This window comes from Cavia porcellus, unplaced genomic scaffold (assembly GCF_034190915.1).
Source record: "Cavia porcellus strain 051 isolate PalLab524CR breed Dunkin Hartley unplaced genomic scaffold, mCavPor4.1 scaffold_12, whole genome shotgun sequence".
In the NCBI taxonomy this organism is placed as follows: domain Eukaryota; kingdom Metazoa; phylum Chordata; class Mammalia; order Rodentia; family Caviidae; genus Cavia; species Cavia porcellus.
The window spans coordinates 62222609-62244446 of NW_026947495.1; the positions used below are offsets into that span (position 1 = coordinate 62222609).

At 47.4% G+C, this 21838-nt stretch overlaps 2 long non-coding RNA genes across 2 annotated transcripts in view; one reads left to right on the plus strand and one right to left on the minus strand.

The window, feature by feature from the left end:
• Window positions 1-740: 740 nt before the first annotated feature.
• On the minus strand, window positions 741-3476 carry LOC134478314 (uncharacterized). Its single transcript, XR_010050877.1, has 2 exons — window positions 3388-3476; window positions 741-3032 (listed from the first exon to the last, which is right to left on the minus strand). It is a non-coding gene; the product is annotated as an uncharacterized LOC134478314 (long non-coding RNA).
• A 6603-nt stretch (window positions 3477-10079) lies between these two features.
• Window positions 10080-21838, plus strand: part of LOC134478315 (uncharacterized) — a 34305-nt gene continuing 22546 nt past the window's right edge. The window contains exon 1 of the long non-coding RNA XR_010050878.1: window positions 10080-10845. This is a non-coding gene — a long non-coding RNA (uncharacterized LOC134478315). The remainder of the gene's footprint in view (window positions 10846-21838) is intronic.

A 21838-nucleotide genomic window follows, 5' to 3' on the forward strand; every position in this document is an offset into this window, starting at 1 on the left:
ATGGCCCAGGGCAGACAGAAATGACTGCATTAGCAATTTTATTAGCAATTCAGAGGCCGTGGTGACCTTGACATTTACCAAACCCAGTTGAATAGCGGTTTATTATCATTTTGTTTTTGTTTTTATATTGTTTTGCAATGTTGGGGCTGAATCCAGGGCCTTCCCACTGAGCTAAATCCCCAGCCCTCTTATTTTTATTTGAGATCTTAACTGTCATTTTCTTAGTTTTTAATTTTATTAGTACATTTTTGCAGTGCATATTGATTGCATTCATGTAACACATCTTAATTTTTTAAGTCCCACTTCCCTTCTCCCGCCTCCCTTCACCTTCTGATTCTTTACTTGGAGACAGGCTAAACTGCCCAGACTGGGCTCAGATTTGTGATCCTCCTGATTCAGACTCTCAGAGTGCAGAGGTTAGAGATGTGTACCACCACCCTGGCTTGGAACAAGTTTTAAAAATAATGGACTAGCCAGATATGGTGGCACACAGCTGTAATCCCAGCACTCTGGGAGGCTGAGGCGGGGACTTGTGAATTCAAGCACAGCCCGGACTACCCAGCAAGATTCTTTCGCAAAAAATGATGGAATTAGAGGGGCTTTGCTGCAAAGAATGACAAAGACATCTGACAGTAGCTAGAGGGGGGGAAGGAGAGTGGAAAGAATGTAGATGGTTGGGGATATATCTCAGAGGTACAGAGGTTGCCCAGATTGTCCAAGGCTGTGGGTGTGGACCGAGGTACTGTCCAAAAAAGAAAGGATACTTTTATTTTGTTCCCATTTTCTTGGATGAGAGAAATCACAGCATAATTCGTGGTCATTTTGACTTGGAAGAAGAACCAGCAGTCACAGGGTGCTAGAACCAGTGAAGAAGGCAGATGAAGACCCACCAGGAGGTCCACAGAAAGCGCCATAAACATTTTGAATCCATTCAGAACATCCAGACAGCCATGAGAGAGGACTTTGAGAACTGCTTCAGAAAGCAGCAGGAATGGCTTTATCCAGCCATGGATAAGTGTGTTGGAAACAAGGGGGAGAATTTTGAGGATTAAGCGCAGAGTAACTTTTACTGTAATAAAATTTTGAGAATTTTAAATATTCACTGTATTTTTGATCACACTTCCTAAAAATGAAAGCACTGAGTCAAAAAATGAAAACACTTTAAAAACTTTAGTGCGGGGCTGGGGATTTAGCTCAGCGGCATAAGCACCTGCCTTGCAAGCAGGCAGTTGTGAGTTCAATCCCCGATAAAAAGGAGAAAGACCAAAAAACGAAAAAAAAAAACAAAAAAAACTTTAGTGCACATCAAATAGCCCAAATCTCCATTTAGAAACTACCAGATCTTTTAGGCCTGCTCGTTCCACACACAGTTGTATTTCTCTGTTGTCCCATTGCCTTTGTGTGTTAGGAAGTTTATTTGTGTGATCACTGATCGTCTGCCTCCCCCACTGGACTACTGGCCTGTGAGAGCAGTGACCATGCCTGTTTCGTCACTGCTGTTTACCCAGCTTTTGGCTAGAAGCTGGAGACGTAGTAGGCATTCAGTAAGTCACTACTGATAAAGGAATCAGTGAAGTTAAGCTTAATCCAAGAATGGGGTAGATGAAGTATTTGGGGGGAACAAATGAGATGTGGCTATCAATCGCTACCAGCGCCATGCAGTAGAGTTCCAAGTGTTTGTAACTGGCTGATTAAATAAAGCAGGAATGAAGTGTCACTTTTTATAAAAGCCCACTGTCTTGTGTGGCATGATGATGGAATAACTGTGAGTCCTTCCGAGAACACTGTGAGAAACTCAGCGGCCTGGAGTCACATGAGGGTGTATCTCCCATAGTTCTTGGCCCCAGGCTCAGGTTTGCAGAGCTAAGTGCTGCAGTTCAACGGCCAGCAGGTGGCAACAAATGGTTATGAAAGTGCAGGAGCAGCTGAACCCTCTGGGAAGGGTGACTTTCCAGCTGCAGTACCACCTGCTGTGTCCCAGGCCTGGTTTCTAGGAGACGCCCAGCAGGATCTTTCCCAGGAGGGGGGCTGCCCAGGATAATGGAGCAGAGTGTGTGTGTGTGTGTGTGTGTGTGTGTGTGTGTGTGTGTGTGTGTGCTGGAGCAGCGGCCTCCCCTTAGAAGAGTCCAGAAAGAGAGTGGAGCACATGCACAGGGCCCCAGCTCACCCCTAATACCACAACCAACAAAACAGTGGAGTCCAACCCTGCTTTTCCCCTGCACAGTTCCAGGTCCACAAACTTAGTGGCCAGATGAATCTCCCTGAAAACCCAGGCTTCTCCAGCCAAGAGTTTATCCAGTCACACCACTGACCTGCCTCGGCTGAGGCTTCTGTAAGCCTGAAATGCTCAGGCTCTTTTTATTCTGCTGTTTTCCGGCCAGCCTCTGTGCCATGAGGTCCAGTTTGACAGCTTTGTGGCAATTACTGGTCTTGTCACTGCTGGATTGCACAGGTGGCTTGGCCATGTCCAGCCGTCCTCTCTTTTTCCTTTGAAGCTGATGGGAGGGAGGAAATCACCATTTGTGGAGAAGTCTGTTATCTCCGTCTATTCTTGCAACTCAGTAGATCCACTCGACCTGTGCTGCGTCCACGGACACCGAGATCTGCAGTAGCAGAGCGGCTGACATGGGCATTGACGTTTCCAATCCCAAATATGGTGCTCTGTCTGTTGCTTTGTGGTTCAAATGATGCCAAAACCTGCTCCTTAGGTGGAGACCACCAGAGATACAGACGAGGGAAGGGGGCGAGGTGACCAAAGAGTTGTGCTTCATCCTTCCCTCCTTCGCTTCAGCAGGGACAACTGTGATGTACATCTTTTAAAAAAACTTAAGCCTTCCTTTTAGAAGTAGAAAATTAGTGGGATAGATGGTCTCCAGGGCACACTCTGACCTGGCCGAGTGGGGACAGCGTGTGTCTCTATGGTTATCAGACAACTCACAGCCAAGGCCTGGCCACTGCCACCCTACAATCCTTGATGAACTCAGGAAATGTTTCAGTGGTAAAATTCTCCTCTGGCTGGCTCCTTCTATTCCCTGGGACAGACACAAACCACGAAAAATGAGTCTGCTGTGAAATCTAAAGCATCCTCCCCGCCGCCCTTCTGCCCATGAAGAGTGGGTAGAACTTCTCTTCAGCAGGCAGAGTCTGGGCAGCAGCAGTCTGAAGTAAGCTAAAGAAGCTTGTGAGGCCAAATGGAATGACAAAGACCAGAGGCAGAGAGAGAAGAGGGCCACGTCCAGTGTTGGGGGGCTGAGAGAATTGCAAAGAGGAAGAAGAGGAGGAGATAGCAAAGGAGGAGGAGAGATAACCCACCAGAGGCCTGAGAGGAGAGAGGAGTCCAGCGGTTATCTCTAAGGAGCTTTGTTGGATATTTAAACACATTTTTACCTTTAGCATTTTCTCCAGAAATTGCTTTCAATTCTGTTTTTTCTGCAGGACTGGATTAGTGCCGAGACCAAACCGCGTAGGAGCCTGGGTTTGTGGAACTTACATAAGCAAGCCTAAGAAGTCAACGCCTTTCCATTTTGTCAGCTGCCTGAGTTTCTATTCTTAGAGGTGCTAACTGTTAAACATTGTTATTCACTTGTGTTCCCTAAATAACTTTTAATTAGTTTTAAATTGGACTAAAAATGTTCTACTCTTGACACTATGACAGGAATTATCAAAAATAAAATTAATGAAGAATTCATTTCAGAAAAGAGCACATGCTAATATTACAGTACTTTATCTCGGCAGAAATGCAGATAATTTGAGATGTTTAAGCTTGGTTTTTTAAAATTGCTTTCCTCAAAGGCAACAATTGCATTAGTAAAGAGGCCCCTTAAAATATGTTTTTACCCTTGTATGCATTTTTACAATGGAATTTTCCCTTTCTTGTCCAGTGGAATTAATTGCACTGGGACAAGAAATGCAATCAAATTAATTATGTACTTGGCCTTCAAACTGCGTGTGATCTGGATAATCACTATCTTCACTGCACGTTAGAAAGCCACGAGCAGTATCTGCTCCTCTAAAACACCGCTAAAGGTAAAAGTCTGTCAGGGCTCTCAGACTACCATAAAGCAGATACAATGTAAGAAACTTTAAATTATTGGAGTTTATTAGAGGGGTCACTACCCTCTTCTCCCCCTGTCCTTTGAGACAGTAGTGATAGTTGTCCACATGTCTGTGACAGCATGGTCCTAACAAAGACTTGCACATCCATTTGGCTGAAACATGGCCAAAATCTCAAAGAGCTAGGAATCTGGGGGACAGCCCACAGCATTAATCTCTTGGAGTAAAATCTAGCAAAGAAACAGAAAATTGATGAAGTGTTTCTGATACACAGTGAAACATACTTGTGAGGCCTCTGCATACGGTGGTGAGCTAAGCCTGCTCTTGTTTAGTCCTGAGGCCTGTGGACTAATAAAGGCACTGGCAGGTTCCTTAGATAAAGCTTACAGTGTTCTCAGTATCACCATCAACTGTGATACTGTTTGCACTGGCCTTTCCATAATTTTCTCAATAAGCTTAGCTAATTATAGATGAGGAGGATGGTCCTTGTATGTGAATGATGGAATCACTTCATGTTCTGTAGTTCAGTGGAAAAGAGGATAGATCTGCTTAAATATTTATGGCGCGGTCCCATATCTTTCTTAGACAGCCCTTCCAACCAATCTGAACATCAGTGACAGCTGCACAATCGTTTACCTAGATTTCACAAGATTGACTGGCCAAGACTGAATTGAATTAAGCACTATTTCACTAATCATACTAATTTATAATGCATTCGCATAGTGTATAGCCGTGATCAGTACTATTTAAAGTCCCTTCTGTGTGCCCTGACTTGATGCATTAGTGGTACTGGCTTAGTTTTGTCACAATTCTGGGCACATTAGCAATTTCCAGGCATGCAGGGTGAGATGTATGGAGCTGCTGGATAAACGTGGTGCATCTGTCTGGAACTTCAATTTTATTTGAAGAATTGGAGAAAAAATTAATCAATTTAACTATTTATTTAATATGCTTCCAATTCTTTAATTTTCTGTGAAGCAACCACAATTATGCATTAGCTATGTTATGACTAAACCCAAATGTTGATTAATACAATGATAGAACAACAACTTGTAAACCCAGAAGTATGTCTGCTTAGCTGCCAGCCAGAAACAAACCGGTGATACAGACCACAGGCTCCCAGGACACTTCCTGGGCGGTGTGGAACACAGCTCTGCCTGGCCTCCAGGTGAGGCAGCTGCAGGCTGCTCCCATCTCTCCTCAAAAGTCTTCTAACATTGGCCTGGAGGTTGAAGGACCACTCAAGAAAGAAAAGGAAGCCTCCAGTCCATGGAAACAGGACACGTCCTCATAGATAAGATCCTGAGAGGCACGGATGAGCCGAACATAGGCTTAGAGTCACCTAAGAACTTGGTTCCTAGCTCAGCTATGCCTGTCCTAGGCAGGAGGTCCATAAGTCATGAGAATACCTTCTGAGAGCAATACTATTGCTCTCTAGACCTGGCCACTGCCTGCTGCCGTGTCCCTGCCTCAACTGGAATCACCATTTACCCCCGCCTCAGGGTACCCTGTCTCCTTGGCCTGCACTCAGTGCTATGTCTTGGTCAGGTCCAGTTCTAACCCTGTGGAAGAGTTCCTGTCCTTGAACCTGGTCCAGGCTTTAAGTTCCTGTCCTATTTTTTTGATATGAAAATAAATACAAATGCAAAATTCACACGAATATTTAATGTACAAGACCTTAGGGGTTGGGGATGTAGCTCAGCGGCACAGTAGCTGCCTGGCAAATGCAAGGTCTTGAGTTTGATTCCTGGTACAAAAAACAAAGTAGAAGACCTTTAAGGAAAAGGACACTGTATGTGGCTCCTTGAAGCCCTTGCAGGACCACTTCCGGGTGCTTTCATTCCAATGTGCTGTTAGAGCGCCAACAGCAGGCCGGTTTGAGAAGTGAAACAGGGATGTCAGCAAGGGAAAGGATTCAGCCCAGCCAGAAGGTTCTCTTTCCAGCTGGAGACAGTGAGCTTTAGAGAGCTCAGATCCTTCTGCCATCAGAGAAACCCGTATGGTTCTAGGTGTGCGGTCTCCTGATGGGACTTCTCACAGTGCCTTCTGCCTTCCTCAGGCGGCAAAATGTCAAAGAAACCGTGGCTGTGCCATTTTTGGGCACACTGACCTTTTTCTCTGTTTTTCTGTAAAATGGCTTTCAGAAGTATGCAGTGTTGCTTTGTTGAAATTTAACTTTATAATGCTTGCTTCCTGTTTCAAGAAAGATAAAGGCAGTTGACTGGTGCTGGGAGTCCTGAGCTCAGAGAACAGGAGACAGATTCCAGGGCCTCCTCACCTTCATTGTGCTGACTCTTAAGTCCCAGTCAGGTAGGTTCCAGACCTAATAAGATTAATTCTAGATTAAGATGGAAGAGCCTGGTCCTGCTCAGAGTGCCCTGCAAACTGTCCTCTTACAAATGCCATTGCCTGCAGACTGAGCTTTGGCTTATGTTTCCTAGAGAGAATAATGCTTGGTAAATATAGGGCACTGCACGTCTGTGTTCATTTCCGAAGTCTGCATGGCATGTTACTGAAGGAGGACCTTGACACTTACTAGAACAGTCCCCTTCAGGACATATTCTCAGTGCCAAGCTCTGTGACAAGTGTCCCCACCCTGCCAGTTGCACCCTATCTGTGTATCTCTTTTCTGGCCTATACCAGAGTTCTCTCTTGGCCCATATATATGAATTTTGATGCTTTGCAGATGGAAATTCTTCCTTGTGATGGAGGCAGATCATCTGCCCTCTCCCATATGGGTTGGGAAGGATGAAGAAAGAGTCAGAGAACTAAGCTAAGAGAGTGAGAACAAGGGAATTGGGTTGGGTGGGTTAAAAGGGAGACCTGGGAAGCAGGTTTGGAGAAAAGAGGCTGTTGCCAGAATCCAGGGAGCTTCCGAGGAGCTGTGTGGGCTGAATATTGCAGTCCTTGAAACCAGAACCAAGCCACTTCAAGAAGAGAGGCTAAAGGAAAACCTGTGTGTTGGCAAGGGACGCAGGGTCAGGGTCAGGGGAGACACGCAGGGGTGTGGCGGGAGAGGGGAAGCAAATTGGGATTAGAGAGAAAATTCAACAGGCCAGGTTATGCTGTGCCCTACAAGACCCATGACTATCACTGTGAGTCGTGGCTCTAAGTTTTCCTATACTATAATGAAGTAATTCTTCCCCTTGCACTGGAATGGAGTAAGTACAGACCCTTTCCTCTGTTCCTGCCATCTCCAAGGAGATGACCCAAGGTTCTCCTGTTTTGGGCATCAATTCTGGAATTTAAAAATTAATTTCATCCCCGAAAGTTGCTTGGTTTGTTCATGGTCTGCAGTGAGGTCCTCTGAGTGTGCCTTTGTGAAGCCAGTCTCGTCTGCAAAAAAGTGCTCTGGCAGGAGATCAATGGCGGCCCGAAGCTCTCCAGCTAATGATAAAATTTCACAGTGACGCATTCCCAGCATCACCCAGGAAGAACCCAGAATTAGCAATCTGGCTCTGGTTACCGCAGCGCGTGCCCCCACACAGGCTGTGCACCTCGTCTAAGCAGTGTCTCTGTCCTCGGCCGGCAGAAGGACTCGCGTGGCCTGGGGTGGGCAGATGGTGCCTGCCACAGCACACCCACGCCTCTTCTCTGTTACCCTGCAGGCTGCTTGCACAGCCCCCTCTGCGTCCTCTCCATACGCCTGGAGCCACAGCCCTGCCCCTTGCCTCAGTGACGATGCTGTGGTTTGCTTATTTTGACATATTCATCCCCAACACGCCAGAGATGAAAGGCAGGAAATGTGCAGTTCCAGTTCCCAGAGCAGGCGTGGCCAGACCACATGGCTTGACGTTTCTAGCAGAGGTCATGGGACCCTGAGGGCAGACACAGCATAGGCCATGAACTTAGGGCCAGGGCTGGGCTGACACAGCATCCATAGGCACTTCCCACCCCGGAGTGGAATCCCTGCTCACCAGGGACTGACCATAGCCTGCTCCAACTCACCCATCACTGCCCACATGGAACCCCACCTCCATCACTGCCACTGTGGCTCCCCACCACCCAGAGGGCCCTGCCTTAGAGCCCACTTCCTCTGGGCTACACCCGGGCAGCGGCCTGAGTGCTGCTGAGTGGTGACTGTGGACTGGCCCTGTCTTCCCAGTTCCCTCCAGGAAATGCCTCCGAGTCTTTAGGGTAGAGATTTGCAAACCCCCAGTGCTCTAAAGAAATCACAGAAGTTGACCTGCCCAAGACCCAAAGCCAGGGTTGGGGGAGGACAAGATCTTTGTTCCCCGAGTGACCGCCAGCCTTTCCTGCAGTCCCCAGCTAGCAAGATGATTCTTCTATAAACACACCATCTTTTTCATAAGACAGAAGTAAGTATCACTTCCAGCCACACTCAGGATGTTAAAACATGGGAAGAATGATTTGTTCTGGACCAGAAAAAGCCTGTGCTGGAAACTTTCCATCCCTCCTCCAGGTGTGTGCTGTGGAGCTAGGTCCTGGGGGCAGGAGGCTGGAACTGGCTTTGTAAGAGCCATTTCCGGGCGGGCTTTGGTGCAGTTAAAGCCGGGTGCCAATCATTAGGCTGCAGCGCAGACTTTTGTGTATTTCATTTCTGCAGGGCTGATTTTTTAGAGCAGTGCCAACACACCTGATCGCCTGCAGCTGTGCTCCCCGGGAAGCAGGCCACCTGGGAGTGCAGGAGAGCCAGCTCCGGGCACCAAGTTGAGCCCCGCCTCTTGTTCAACAGAAGCCACTAAAGACAGGTACTCAGGGACAATAATGTCCTTTTATGCCTTTGTCTGGGGCAGCTCATTAAGGTAGAAACGCCTCAGCACTGACAGGACAACCCCTTCCTGTGTGTTCCAGGAGAACATAATTGACTACAAAACCTCTTTTGATGTCATCATTGCCAGATACAAACCCAATTAGCAGCAGAGTTAACTCAGATCCATCCTGGGAACATGAAATACCACGTTCTACAGCTAGTCAAACCCGTGGAGAGATGACACATGTGGATGTCATGAGGAAGGTGGGTTCCAGGGCCCTCATGGGGCTGGGTGCTCCCAGAGCCCTCCCAACCCACTGATTTTACTCCTTTTGTGGGTGAATTACAAAAGCTTAAAGGATTAATAATCAGAAAAGCAGCTTCTGTCTGCTCAAGGCCTCTGGTCTAAGAGTATCACAGTTTCATTCTGAGGCTGGAGGTGTTCAAATGCAGTCACTGGGCTCTTCCCTTCAGTAGGGCCACCGAGGCCCTCCACAGCTTCATCCTGCAGAGTGGGGGGAGGTAAGAAGCCTCTTGTTTCTTGCTCCTTGTGACTGGTCTCCCACAGGCTGAGGCATCCTGGGTTCTTACTCTCTGCAAAACAGGAGCAAACAACTAATTTCAAGGACCAGAGAGATCTCTGGCCTACCCACCTCCGTTTAAATAATTAACATTGTCAAGCAGGTACTAAATGGCTGAGCAAAGAGAACACCCACACAAAAGCCAAGCACTGGTTTCTGATGTGTTGTTGTACAGTGACTATGGTGATCGGTTATCACTGCTGGAGAGGAGCCCTGTACCGTCTTTGAGGAAGAAAGGCCCCATTTAGAAGGAACCATCAAATAAGATCAATCAGAGCAGTCAGAAGATACACAGGAGGCTGGTTTGGGGGTTTCCCCTAACACTGAGCTTTATCCTTGGATAGGTCATCCTATCCAAGGGTGACCTTGCTTTAGAAGGCCTTTACTAGTGCCGGGGTAAGGAGGCAGGGCCCATGCTGAATCTTTTTATAAAAATTATTTTATTTTTTGCAGTGTTGGAAATTGAAGCCAAGACTCACACATGAGAACCTTTTAATTTGACAGGTGATGCATTTGTCTGTTCTGAGTGCAGAGGGTCTACTCTGGCCTTGAGGTGGCACAAAGCATTTGGAAAGAAGGAAGGCAGAAATCTCTGGAATCAGAGCCCAGGTTCCTAAGAAATTGGTTGAAACCATCCATTGTAAGCAGCAAAAATCAGCTCAGGCTGAGACAGGCAGAAAGGAGTGTGATGAATGGCCATGACACGGCTCAGAGCCCCAGAGAGGGTTGGAGAGTGAGTTGGGACAAACAGAAGCCTGAGGGTTGTGCCACAGCCAGGCCCCCACAGAGTCACATCAGAAGTTCCATCCTTCGGGGACTCTGTGGTGTCTGCTGTGGGTTGCAGGACCTTGTGGTTCTCTCTTGGTCACAAGGTCCACCCAGCACCCATCTGCCACAGTGGTCCCTCCTGCTGCTACCCCGTGGCTCTGGCAACCTAGCCCCATACTTGCCTGTGCCTGAGGCGAGGTGGAACCCTCGCCCCCACTGCACCCCACCCCAGTCTGAATCCTGCTGCTGGTCCTACAGCTTTCTAGAAGGGAAACATCTGTTAGCATTTTTATCTTCCATGGCTGTAATGCAGGTCGGACAAGGTGACACCCTTTGTCAGGTCTTCCTTTTCTGTCCCTCCGGCTGATATTTTACTTGGTGGACATCCAGTCCCTTCACTTCACGCCTCACTGTCCTATTCAGGCTACTGTGACCTGCAATTCTCCAAAGAGAGAGGGGAAGAGCTCGAGGGAGAGAGAGAATGAATCAGATGAGTCACTGCTCTGAAGAAAGTTTCAAAGAGCACAGGCCACAACTAAACAGGCCAAAGACAACGGCGGCCAGCGGCCAAGGCAAGGGGAGAGCTTGGCAAGTGCCAGGCACCTGTCAAAGCTCTGTCCCACACACGATCCCAGTCTCGTGGGGGTACAGAGCTGCTGGGGTGCAGGAGCCCGACCTTCAGCTGCAGTGTGGTGCGGTAGGAGCCGGGCAGAGTTCCTTCCCAGCAAGGTAGGCAGAAACGGAGTGGGTTGAAGAACACCAGGAGATTTTTGAAAAAAATTTAACAAGGCTTCTTTGTTTATCTTCTCTCTGGCTTCTGCAGCCGGTCTGCATGCAGTCGGGATAAATTCAGCCCAGGAGGAGAAGGCAGTGTTTCCTCCCCCTCTCTCCTCCCATTTTAGGGGAGAGGAGGAGGTGGCATGGGGGTAGAAAAAGATCTGGTGAACTCACCAGCTGGTGCTCAGCTGGGCTGAGCGGGCCCAGCAGCTCTGCACCCCCACAGAGCAGGCCCAGAGCAGGACTGCAGAGCCCCTCTGTTCTTGTTGCCTTCCCCCAGCTCCCTGGAGGTCAGGTTAGCTTCTGCCTGAGGAAGCAGGTGACCCCTTGTACTGTGTGACCCGGGCGCCCTCATTCCCCAGTGCTCCATGCAGGGCTCCTCTGTCCAGGCCAGGGGGAGTCAGGGTTTCAGGTACAGTGGTGCTGATGGAGGACCTGGTTAAATGTGTCCTGTCCTCCACTGTGGAAGAGCTCCATGCTTCACTCCACTGATCACCAGATTCCTGAGGGGGTGGGGGGGTCCTCAGGATGGCAGCTGGAGACATTCCGATGCCAGTGAGGGCAACTGGCAAGGGCGTGCCGTGGTGGGCACCATGGGTGTGAGGATCACATGAGGCTCTTGGGCAAGAAGTGGCACAAGATGAGGCTGGGATGAGTGAGGAATGAGAGCCTTGGTGTCACACAGGTGCGGCCTTGCGTCTCTAGCGCAGGAAGGTGGGACTCTGGGTGATGCTGGCGCAGGTGGTAGGGTGCAGAGGTCAGCTCTCCGTGGGGACTACGACCCCTTGAGCTGGCTCTGGGACAGGCTCTGCAGGTTCTTTCTCTCCCCTTACTCTGTACTGGGATTGAACCCAGAGCTGTGTGTACGTTGAGTGAGCACAGGACTAATGAGCCCCACCCCCACCCTACCTCAACAGCAAGCAGCTTTTAAATTTTTTCCTCTGTATTCTTTTTTCTTCTCTCTTTTTCTTCCTCCCTCCCCCTTTCCTTGTTCCCCTTCCCGTTTGAACTTTTGTTTCCCATTTCCCAATATCTTTTACACATTTTGGTCCTTATTACACTCTTGGTTTCTCACAACTGAGAAACAATGTGATATTTACATGTATGTCCAATTTCACTTAAGAGTATGGTCTCAAGATGCATCCATTTAGCTAGAAATGCTTCAAGTTTATCCTTATGGCAGAGCAGTGCTCCACTGTATAAAAACCCCACATCATTATTCATTCATCAGTTAATGGGCATTTGGGCTGTTTCCAAGATTCAGCCATTAAATTGTGCTGCTGTAAACATGGGTGTGCATATATCAATGTGGCACGATGATTTTAATTATTTTAGGAAGATACTAAGCAGGACAAATGTCCTAGTTTTTTGAGGAATCTCCACACTGATTTCCAGTGGTTCCACCAGGCTACACTCCTACCAGCAGTAGAGCAGGATTTCTTTTTCTCCACAGCCCCTCCAGCATTTGTTATTGGTTGATTTCTTGATAGTAGCCATTTTTTTCTGGAGTGAGATGGAATCTCAGTGTTGTTTTAATTTGCATCTCTTGAGTGGCCAGGGATGTTGAACATTTTTTCATGTTTTTGTCATTTCTATTTCTTCATCTGAGAACTTTCTGTTCACTTCAGATGCCCATTTTTGGGTTGGGTCTTTAAATTTGGGGGAATCTGATTTTTTTCTTAGTTCTTTATATATTCTAGATATTAGTCTTTTGTTTGAGGAACAGTTGGCAAAATTTTCTTGTCGCCTTGGGGGTTGTTTCTTCACTCTGTTAGTGGTTTTTATTGCTGTACAAAACTTTTTAATAAAATGAGATTCCACTTGTTGATTCTTTGTGATAGTTCCTGTGTGACTGGGGTTTTGTTCATAGTGTCTTTGCCTACACCAGTGTCTTCAAGAGTTCTACCTGTTGTATCTTTCAGCAAATGCAGTGTTTCTGTTTTAATATTAAGTCTTTGGGTCAAATTTTGATTTTATTTTAGTGCATGGTGAAAGATATGGATCTAATTTTAATCTTCAGCATGTGGAAAGCCAGTTTTTCCAGTATCATTTATTAAAGGGGCTCTTTCTTCCAGTGAGGGTTTTTGACCTCTTTGTCAAAGAGAAGGTGGCTTGTTGGAGACCACTGAAGCTAAATACACGTGCAGGGCTGTGGTGTGGCCTGGGCATGATTGAACTGACAATAAGGAGACACCTCAGGGTGCAAGATTCAGCCATTAAACCTGGAGACCTTCTGGATAGTTTTCCTTAATTAGCATCATCTGTTGCTTGGAGGGGTCCTTGAACTCCTCCCAAGATCCTGTTCAGGTATCCTCTATTGTCCACTCAACTCCTTGCTTGTCCTGATTAAATATGAGCTGCCTAGCGTCAGTGGGCCGGCCGGCTAGCAGAGTCAGGAGCTCTGCCCAGGATTTCACTCCTCCTGAGCCCTAAACACCATGCTGCTTGTCTCATTCCTTTAAGTCTTCACCGTGCACCCGTTTCGGGGTTTGGGGATCTAGGCACAGACCCCCACAGTGGCTGAGCGGGTTTGGAGTTATTTTTCCATCTTCTAATCTGTTCTGTTGATGTTTAGGTCTGGTTTTGTTTTGTTTTTGCCAGTATCATGCTGTTTTTATCACAGTAACTGTGGTATAATTTCAAGTCAGGGATTATGGTGCCCACGCCTTGCCTTTGTTGCCCAGAATTGCTTTTGCTATTCTAGGTCTCTTCTGGTTCCAAATAAATTTTAGGACAATTTTCTCTAATTCTGTGAGGTTTACTGTTAGTATTTTCATTGGGATTGAATTAAATCTATATAACAATTTTGAAAGTATGGCCATTTTCACTATATTGGTTCTTTCTACCCATGAGCATGGCATGTCTTTCCATTTTCTGATACTTTTGTCAGTCTCCTTTTCAGAGTACCAAAGTTTTCAATGACAGATCTCATTCATCGGATTGATTCCTAAGAATTTAATTTTTTTGGATGCTATTGTGAAAGGTATTGTGTACAGAAATGCTATTGTTTTTGGGGTGTTGACTTTATATCCAGCTACACTACTGAATTTAGTTATTGAATGTAGAAGACTGTTGGTGGAGTTTTTGGGTCTTTTATGTAGAGTATCACGTCCTCCACAAATAATGATAATTTACTTTTCCTTTCTTATCCTTATTCTTTTTTTTCCTCTTGCCTAAGTGCTTTGGCTAATGTTTCCAGAATTACATTGAACAAAAGTGGTGGTGGTAGAAATCCTTGACTTGTTCCTGATTTTAGTGTGAACGCTTTCAGTTTTTGTCCAGTTAGTATGTTGGCTATTGGTTTCTCATAGATGGCTTTTATCAAATTGAGAAAAAGACCTATTCCAATTTTCTGTAGGTTTTTTTTTTTTATCATGAATAAGTGTTGGGCCTCATCAAATGCTTTTTCTGCACTAATGAGATGATCATATGATTTTTGTCCTTGGCTCTATTAATATGGTGTATGACATTTATTGATTTGCATATGTTGGTCTATCCCTGCATTTCTGGGAATCCTACATTGTCATGGCTTGTGTTATTGTCTATTCCCTAAAGAATTTGTGTTAAACTTTGGCTCCAGGTCTTGTGTGGAGGTGAAGTACTTGATCTCAACTCTTGGCCCATCTGTGCTGTTTAGGTGGCTCCCAAGGGATTCTCTCATCTAGCCTGGGTGGCCTGCCTCCCAGTCTTGTTATGGAGTCTCTGATCATTGAGTCACGAGGCTGTGCTCTGAAGATGCCTGAGAAGGTGAGGTTTTGACTGCTAGGAGGGTCCCTTGAAGGGTGCATGGCCTGCCCACAGCCCTGGCACACTTGGAGATGCCTTAGCCTTGTTTCCTGAGGGCCTTTCCCAGTCCCCTGAGGAGGAAACCTTTTTACTTTTACTCTGTTCAGGAGAGAGCATAATTAGAAGTATCCATCCTCCAGTCTCTCTCCTCACTAAACATCTCTAAATTCCACTAAAAACACCACTAAATCCCTTGATATCTGAGAGACCAGCTCCAGGGCACCCCTCAGGTACCAAAGTCTGCTGATATGCAAGTCCTCTTATAGAATGGTGTATTATTTGTGTGTAACTACACATTTACTCTTGTATTCTTTAAATAATCTCTAGTTTCCTCATGATACCTAATGAAATGTAAGTGCTATATAAATAGTTGTTACAGAGGATTGTTGAGAGGATAATATGTACTTGTTACAGACACTGCCATTGTAGCCTAACTGTATCACTGATGAATGATACTTAAGGAGAACTGTGCTCAAGCCAAGAGTGCAGGAGACAGATACAGGATCCGTAGAATGGGTAGGCTGCAGCTTGTTTGTCTACATATGATTTCATTCACATGGATTCCACGTGGTGCTTTGTAAGTAGAAAATTCAAGGTTGGCTGTTTGGAAACTTCTAGAATCCCCTCCCCCACACTCTCAATCCACAGTTGACTGAACCATGGATATGGATATCTGAGGAGTGGGGGTTCCTGGGCTCATGTCCGAGGGGGAGGCCTCTGCAAGTGGAGGGCAGGGCTCAGTTGGAATGCTTGGGCTGAGTCGCCATGTCCTCAGCCTGGAATGGCTGCACCCCTTGAGTGTACACTGAGCTGCTGACGTCGTCTGGGAGGCCAGCCGCACTGAGGGTTGTCAATGTCTTTTATTGCCCTGATGATGAAATACTAATTACAGTGTCACTTGCTGTTTAAGTTATCGCCATTGATGCCTTGTGTGCAGCTGGAAGCACACAGGTTTACGCACTGCCTGTCACTATGATGGGGGTCAGCGTGGGCACTGCCTCGGAGCCAGCACGCCATGGAATGGAACTGTGAGGTGGAATAAACCTCTCCTTCAAGGTGTGGGTATTGGGTATTTGGCCAAGTAAGGGAAAGTGACTAAGACAGTTGCCACAATAAAATAATGCAGATAGAGTGGTTTAAGCAGTAGATGTTTATTTTCTCCCACTCAGGGAAGCTGAGATCTGAGGGCTGGCAGGGTTGGCTTCTGGTGAGGGCTCCCTTCCTGGCTTGTAGATGGTGCCTTCACACTGTGTCCTCACATGGCCTTTCCTCTGAGCAAAAGAGGAGAAATGCCAGGCTCTGGTGTCCTCTAGTAAAGATACTGGTTGGTCCTATTGCATTAGGGGCCTGTGACTTCATTTCACCTAAATTACTTCATTAAAGGCCCTACCTTCAAGTATAGCACACACTTCAGTCTGCATCCTATGTGCGCACGCTTGTATTTAGATATGATAATAGTACTCTGCCAGCAGTAGAATTGAAAGAAAATTTTGTCTCTGTAGTCCAGTTTTCTACATTCAGAACATCTTACTGCGGTAATTAAAGGAAGAAAGCAAGAAGTATTAGTTTTTAAAGAGAAGAAATAAGTTATTTTAAAATGACACATATAGTAGGAATTTTCTGGAATTGTGTCTATAACCTATAGATCCACCCACCCATCCGTCTATCTATCCAATCTGCCTCTCCTTCCCTCCGTCTGTATTTTCACAGAGAAATCTAGAATGATGTTAACCACGTTTGTGATGGTTGTTTCTAGGTGGTGAAATTTGAAAGAGGGTTTGTCTTTCTTTGTTGTATGGCTGGAAATTTAGAAGAAGGGATGTGACTCTTTTCTAAGGGAAGATATGGGTGAATTTTGTATTTGTTCCCGTGCTTGATTCGGGTACAGCAATCGGTCTAGCACAGCCTCTGTGCTCTGCACAGCCGAGGCCATTCCGGAGCAGCAGCAGTGAGCCGTCCCAGCTGGCAGGGCCAAGGCAGCTCTGACCAGGCCACTCAGTTGTGCAGCTCCGCAGGGAGCAGGGAGAGTGCACAGGGGGCACCTGGGCTCCACTGAACCTCACAGTCATGGTGTCCTGAGCCTTTGATGTATGCTTTATGACCCGCTGGCCGGTCATAGCTGGAAATCACAGTTCTGCAGCCTGCCCCTAGATCCTCCCTGCCTGGTCACCCTGAAACTGGGACAGACGCTGCTGTGGAAGGATCTCCTTGGGGCTGGAAGGTTACCTTTGTTGCAGAGCAGGGTGTAGTAGGGTGACAATGACACATTGATTAGGGAGCAGGCTGACAGTCACTAGGGGAGTGAGGATATAGTCCTACTTGTAGGCCTGCACTTGATACCTGGAGCTGTGCCAAGGTGATGAAGAGGGAGTGTTTCTCCTAACAGCCCCAAAGCGGAAGCAACCCCCGCCCATCAACATTCAGAGCTGCGCATGCTCAGTGAGTTGCACAGAGCCTTCCTGTGGCGCGCTGCTAATCTGCAGGGACGAACTTCCTGCAGAGGCTGGCTCAGTGACAGGGATATCACTCACAGAGGGCTGAGTGAACAAAGCAGATTCAAAAAGAATATAAGCAGCATTATTTTATTCATGCGAAATGAAAAAATGAGCAACACGAAACCACATTTTTGGGTTGCATGCAAAAGTTGCAAAGGAAAACAATCAAGAAAAAAAAATTGAGACTAGGACTCCTCCGTGGGGGGAGGGAGGAATCAGAGGGCCCAGGTTTCCCAGGGTGGATGGGGAGTCCTGGCTGCTCAGCAGGGTTCTGCTTCTTAACCTGCTGATGGTGGCAAGGATGCTTGCTTTACGGTGATTCTTTAAGCTCTTTACTTTCTTTCTTCCTTTCTTTCTATGTTGTGACTTGAACCCAGGGCCCTACACACTCTAGGCAGGTCCTTCTACCACTGAGCTATAGCCCCAGTCCTTGTGAATTAGGGTATTATATCCACAATAAAAAATACTGGCGGGGAGACAAGCAAACTGTAGCAGTGGCATGCTGTAGAATGGCCCCTTCTTCTCCTTGGAGGCTTCCTTGACTTCAGGTATCTCAAGCTGAGTCATATTTCAGTGTGCTCTTCTGTAGCAGGTTCTGTGATTTTAGTCTTGTGCCGCATTGTGTGTGTACACACATTTGTGGGAACTGCCACCAAGAAGATACAACTTGGAAGTAACAGAATAAACCAGTGTCATACCAGCATCCCGGGAGGCTGAGGCAGGAGGATCACAAGATGCCAGGCAAGGCAACTTGCAGTGTAGGAAGATACTGTCCACCTCTCCTTGCCCACGAAGTCAAAGATGTAGTTTAGTGTAAAGACCCTGAATGCAATCCCTGGTTCTACCAAAACCAACCAACCAGAAAACACAGGACTCGGCAGTTGACTTCTGTGGCCCTGGCAGTGGTGAGGAGGAACTCAGTGGAGGCCCTGGGGTCCGGATCAGCCTCTGCTGGTCCTGGGGTGCCCCAACTGAAGAGAATATGACCAAATCCTCATGAGTCAGCAGAAGGCAATGATTACCGGGTCCTCGGGGTGGCTTGAGGAGGACTGGAAGACCAGGAGGATGGGTTGGCCTCCCCTAGTTGTGATCGTATAGATCTTTCAGTCAATCAATTATTAATCATTTCAGTGCTATCCCCAGATATGCTCTATCTAAGCAAGTCATGAGAAGGAAGTTGAGCCAAGAAGACACACAGCTCTCTTGACATGAGAATATTATAAAAAGATATAATTCTGCTCATTGCCAATTCCGTTAGGAAATAATCCTTACCTACTCCAAGAAACACATTAATCACAAGCCCAGGGGAACTTGTTGGGGCAAGTTTGGCAACTCTTTCAAAAGTTAAGCATAGAATTACCATTTGACTCATGTATCCAAGAGAGTAGAAAGCAGGGACTCGGAGACTGTACCGCCCCTGTGCATAGGGCCAGCAGCGGTGACAGCAGCCCGAATCTGGAAGCAACACGAATGTCAGTTAACAGATTTATGAATAGCCAAGATGTGGCAAATTCATACACTATTGTTTATTCTCAAAATAGTGAAGTAGTCACCCATGCTGCAATGTGGACAAATCAAACACGTGAAATAAGCCTGACACCAAAGGACAGGAATGAGTCCACTCATATTCCTAGACGGGGCGACTTCATAGAGACCCAGGTGTAATCGGGCTGAGGGGGAAGAGGTGTTGTTTAATGGACAGATTGGACTTGGCATGATGAAAGGTTCTGGACACGGTGGTGGCGACACATCGTTGGTTGCCCAATTGTGAATGCATTTAACACTACTGAATTGTACACTGAAGGATGATTGAAGTGCTATTTTGTATGTGTGTGTGTTTTGCACACCTCCCTACACACACACTCACATCTACAGAGGCTCAAGACATTGGTCCTGCACAGGGAAATAGAACAGGGAGGCCGGGGCGGTGGTGATCTGCTGGAAAGCAGGAGGACTAGAAAGTAAGGCACACTTTTCTTGCAGAAGAGGTTAAAGGCAAAGGAGAGAGCACTGTCCTGGGTGGGTCTCTGGTGGCCCTGGCCTGTCCCTGGCACTTATGCTGGCACTTATGGTCATTCCTGGCAATGTGACGGTTGCCTAAATGCCTGGGGCAGGGGAGGAACCGAGGCACTTCTGGAAAAATAGCACTGTCTCTCTTTCCTACACTCACCCTGAAACAAATGCTGAACCCAGCCACCCTCCAAAGAGCTGTTCCCTGGAAAATTACCTTTTGTAGCTTTTAAAAATGTATGAATCCACTCTGTAGGCCTCTTGAAAAAGAAAAGGAATTTAAATGCTCAAAGATGGTGCAGTATGTTTACGTGTACATAATGGAAAATTTGCTTCTCAAACAGCTTGAGCAGGAAACCTCTCATCCCCATGGCAACCAGATTCCACTGCCACCAGCCACATGTCCCTGCCAGGTCACCCATCCCTTAGTGAGCCTCAGCTCCCAGCAGCACATGAGGACAGAGCCCACTATGGCAAAGTGGCCTGGGCTGGCACCAGGACTGGCAGGCTGCCGGCTCTGCTCTGGTGTGTGAGGGCCATGCCCAGCGATTATGTAACCTAGAGCAGGGTGCAACTCCTTGAGAGTCCCTGAGACTCAGCCAAGCCATTGTCCTGTGGAACAGCCCCTACTGAGGTTCAGAGCAGGGGGAGGAGTGGATGGGATTCAAAACAGTCACCTGTTGCTGGCCAGAAAATCAGCCCCTTGGTAAATCCGAGGACTGCTGAGCTCTGCGTCCAGTTAAAGTCCCGCTGCTGATTAGATCCTCAGTGCATCCCTCCCTGCAGCAGGCTTCACAGCGCTGGGGCTTCCCTCATCTCCTGTCCAGCTCTCCAGACATGGCCTTTCTTCCTATGTGTGCTCAGCAGCAGTTTCAAACAGTACTTTGGAACATGCGGCCAAGGACAAGGTCACCTGTCCTTGTCATCAGGTCCCTGCTGAGCTTCCCAGCCATCATTCCAGTGCTGACCACAGAAAGACTCTGGGGGTCCTGGGTACAAAGGTGCACTCAGGGTTTGGCGTGGTGGGGTCCCCAGTCCTGTCTGGTTCCCCAGGTTCTCTCATCTCCTCTGCAATGCAGTGCTTATGGCCAGCAAGCTTGGTTTCCATTCCTAACCCTCTGCCTTTGCCCATGAAGTTGTCAAATGCCATTGGCATGTGGAGTACTGACTGAGCATGTGTGGCCTTTGGATTAGCCCTGATTGGACCAGGCTTTCCAGACTGCAAGCAAAACATGCCAGGAAGAAAGGACCACTGATGTCATTTGAGCAGGTCTGGGGTGGCCAGGAGGGGGTGCCCTTGCCAGCAGCCTGTGCTTGTCTGCACCTTAGGCTAAGACTGAGAAGACCTGCCCTCCTGGCCACCTCCAAGGCTCCTCAACTCCCCACTGCAAAGTGACGCAAAGGGCCTTCAACATTTATTCCTTGTGAGAAATCCTCACCTCCCCCCGGGACAACCTCCACTAACTGTTTGCTGTTCCCCATCCATCGTGAGCTTGGAAGAAGAAAGAGGACCAGTTCATGGCTTTAAGCAGCAAATTTTGCCATAACCTGTGCTCAGTTCAATAGATCTGAAACAGCGTGGGTTTTACAACATGAAAAGACTTTGACTTCCTCTGCGGCTGGAGAGCTGTGACAGGGACCTGCAGCAAGCAGCTGTAGTGGGACCGAGAGGAGCGGGGTAGGGAGAGATTGGGAACGAGAAGTGGGGTCTCCACGAACCCACACCTGAGGGCCTTTGAAACGCCTTTTATGTAATGCCTGTCTCCTTTCCTCCTTTCCAAGTGGCGTTACAGTGATAAATCTGCTCCCGTTTGCTCAGCGTTATCTTGCTACATCCAGTCACAGCTGTAAGGATTCAAGTCTGTCTCCATAGATGTTTCTCTCAATATCAATGTTAATGTTAATGGTGATGTGTAAGGAGCCAGCCTATGAGTTTTGTGTGTGCTAGGGGACGAAAGAGGATGAAAAACAAAGAGACACAGAATTAGGTTAAAATGTGGGGGGAGGGGACTCTTGTCTTCCTTAGACAAAGAGCCCCGAGTGACTGGTGCACTCTGCCTTTATTCACTCAGATATGGGAAAAACCAGTTAGAGTATTGCAAGATTCATCTGCCTCCTACCATCGGTGGTGCACGTCCAGGCAAACAGCAGCATCGCAGCTGTACAAACGCCCTAGAGCCTGCAGGGCGTCTGTGTGCTTCAGGCTGCCTTCTCCCGAGGCTCACAGAGGAGGCCAGTTAGTCTCGGTCTGCCTATCTGGTCTCCCACAGTGATTCTTTCTTTCCTTCTCCTCCTTTTCTCCTTTTCTTCTCCTCCTCCTTCCCCTCTCTTTCCTCTGCCTCCTCCTCCTCCTTTGGCATTTTGAGACAAGGTTCTACTGTGCAGTTCAGGCTGTCTTGAACTCAATGTATAGCCCAGACTGGCCTCAAACTCACAGTGATCCTTGTGCCTCAGCCTCCTGAGTGCTGGGATTATAGGTGTGCGACACCATGCCTGCAGTGATTAATTCTTGATGAGAATGTAATCAAGGAACACACCTGCAGCAGGAACTACCTTGCTTTGTGAAGTCAACCTTCTGTTTGCTTGGACACAGACACAGTGCCGGATCCGGGAGTCTTGATCCTTTCGTACTGTTTTCTCCAGACCTAATCCAA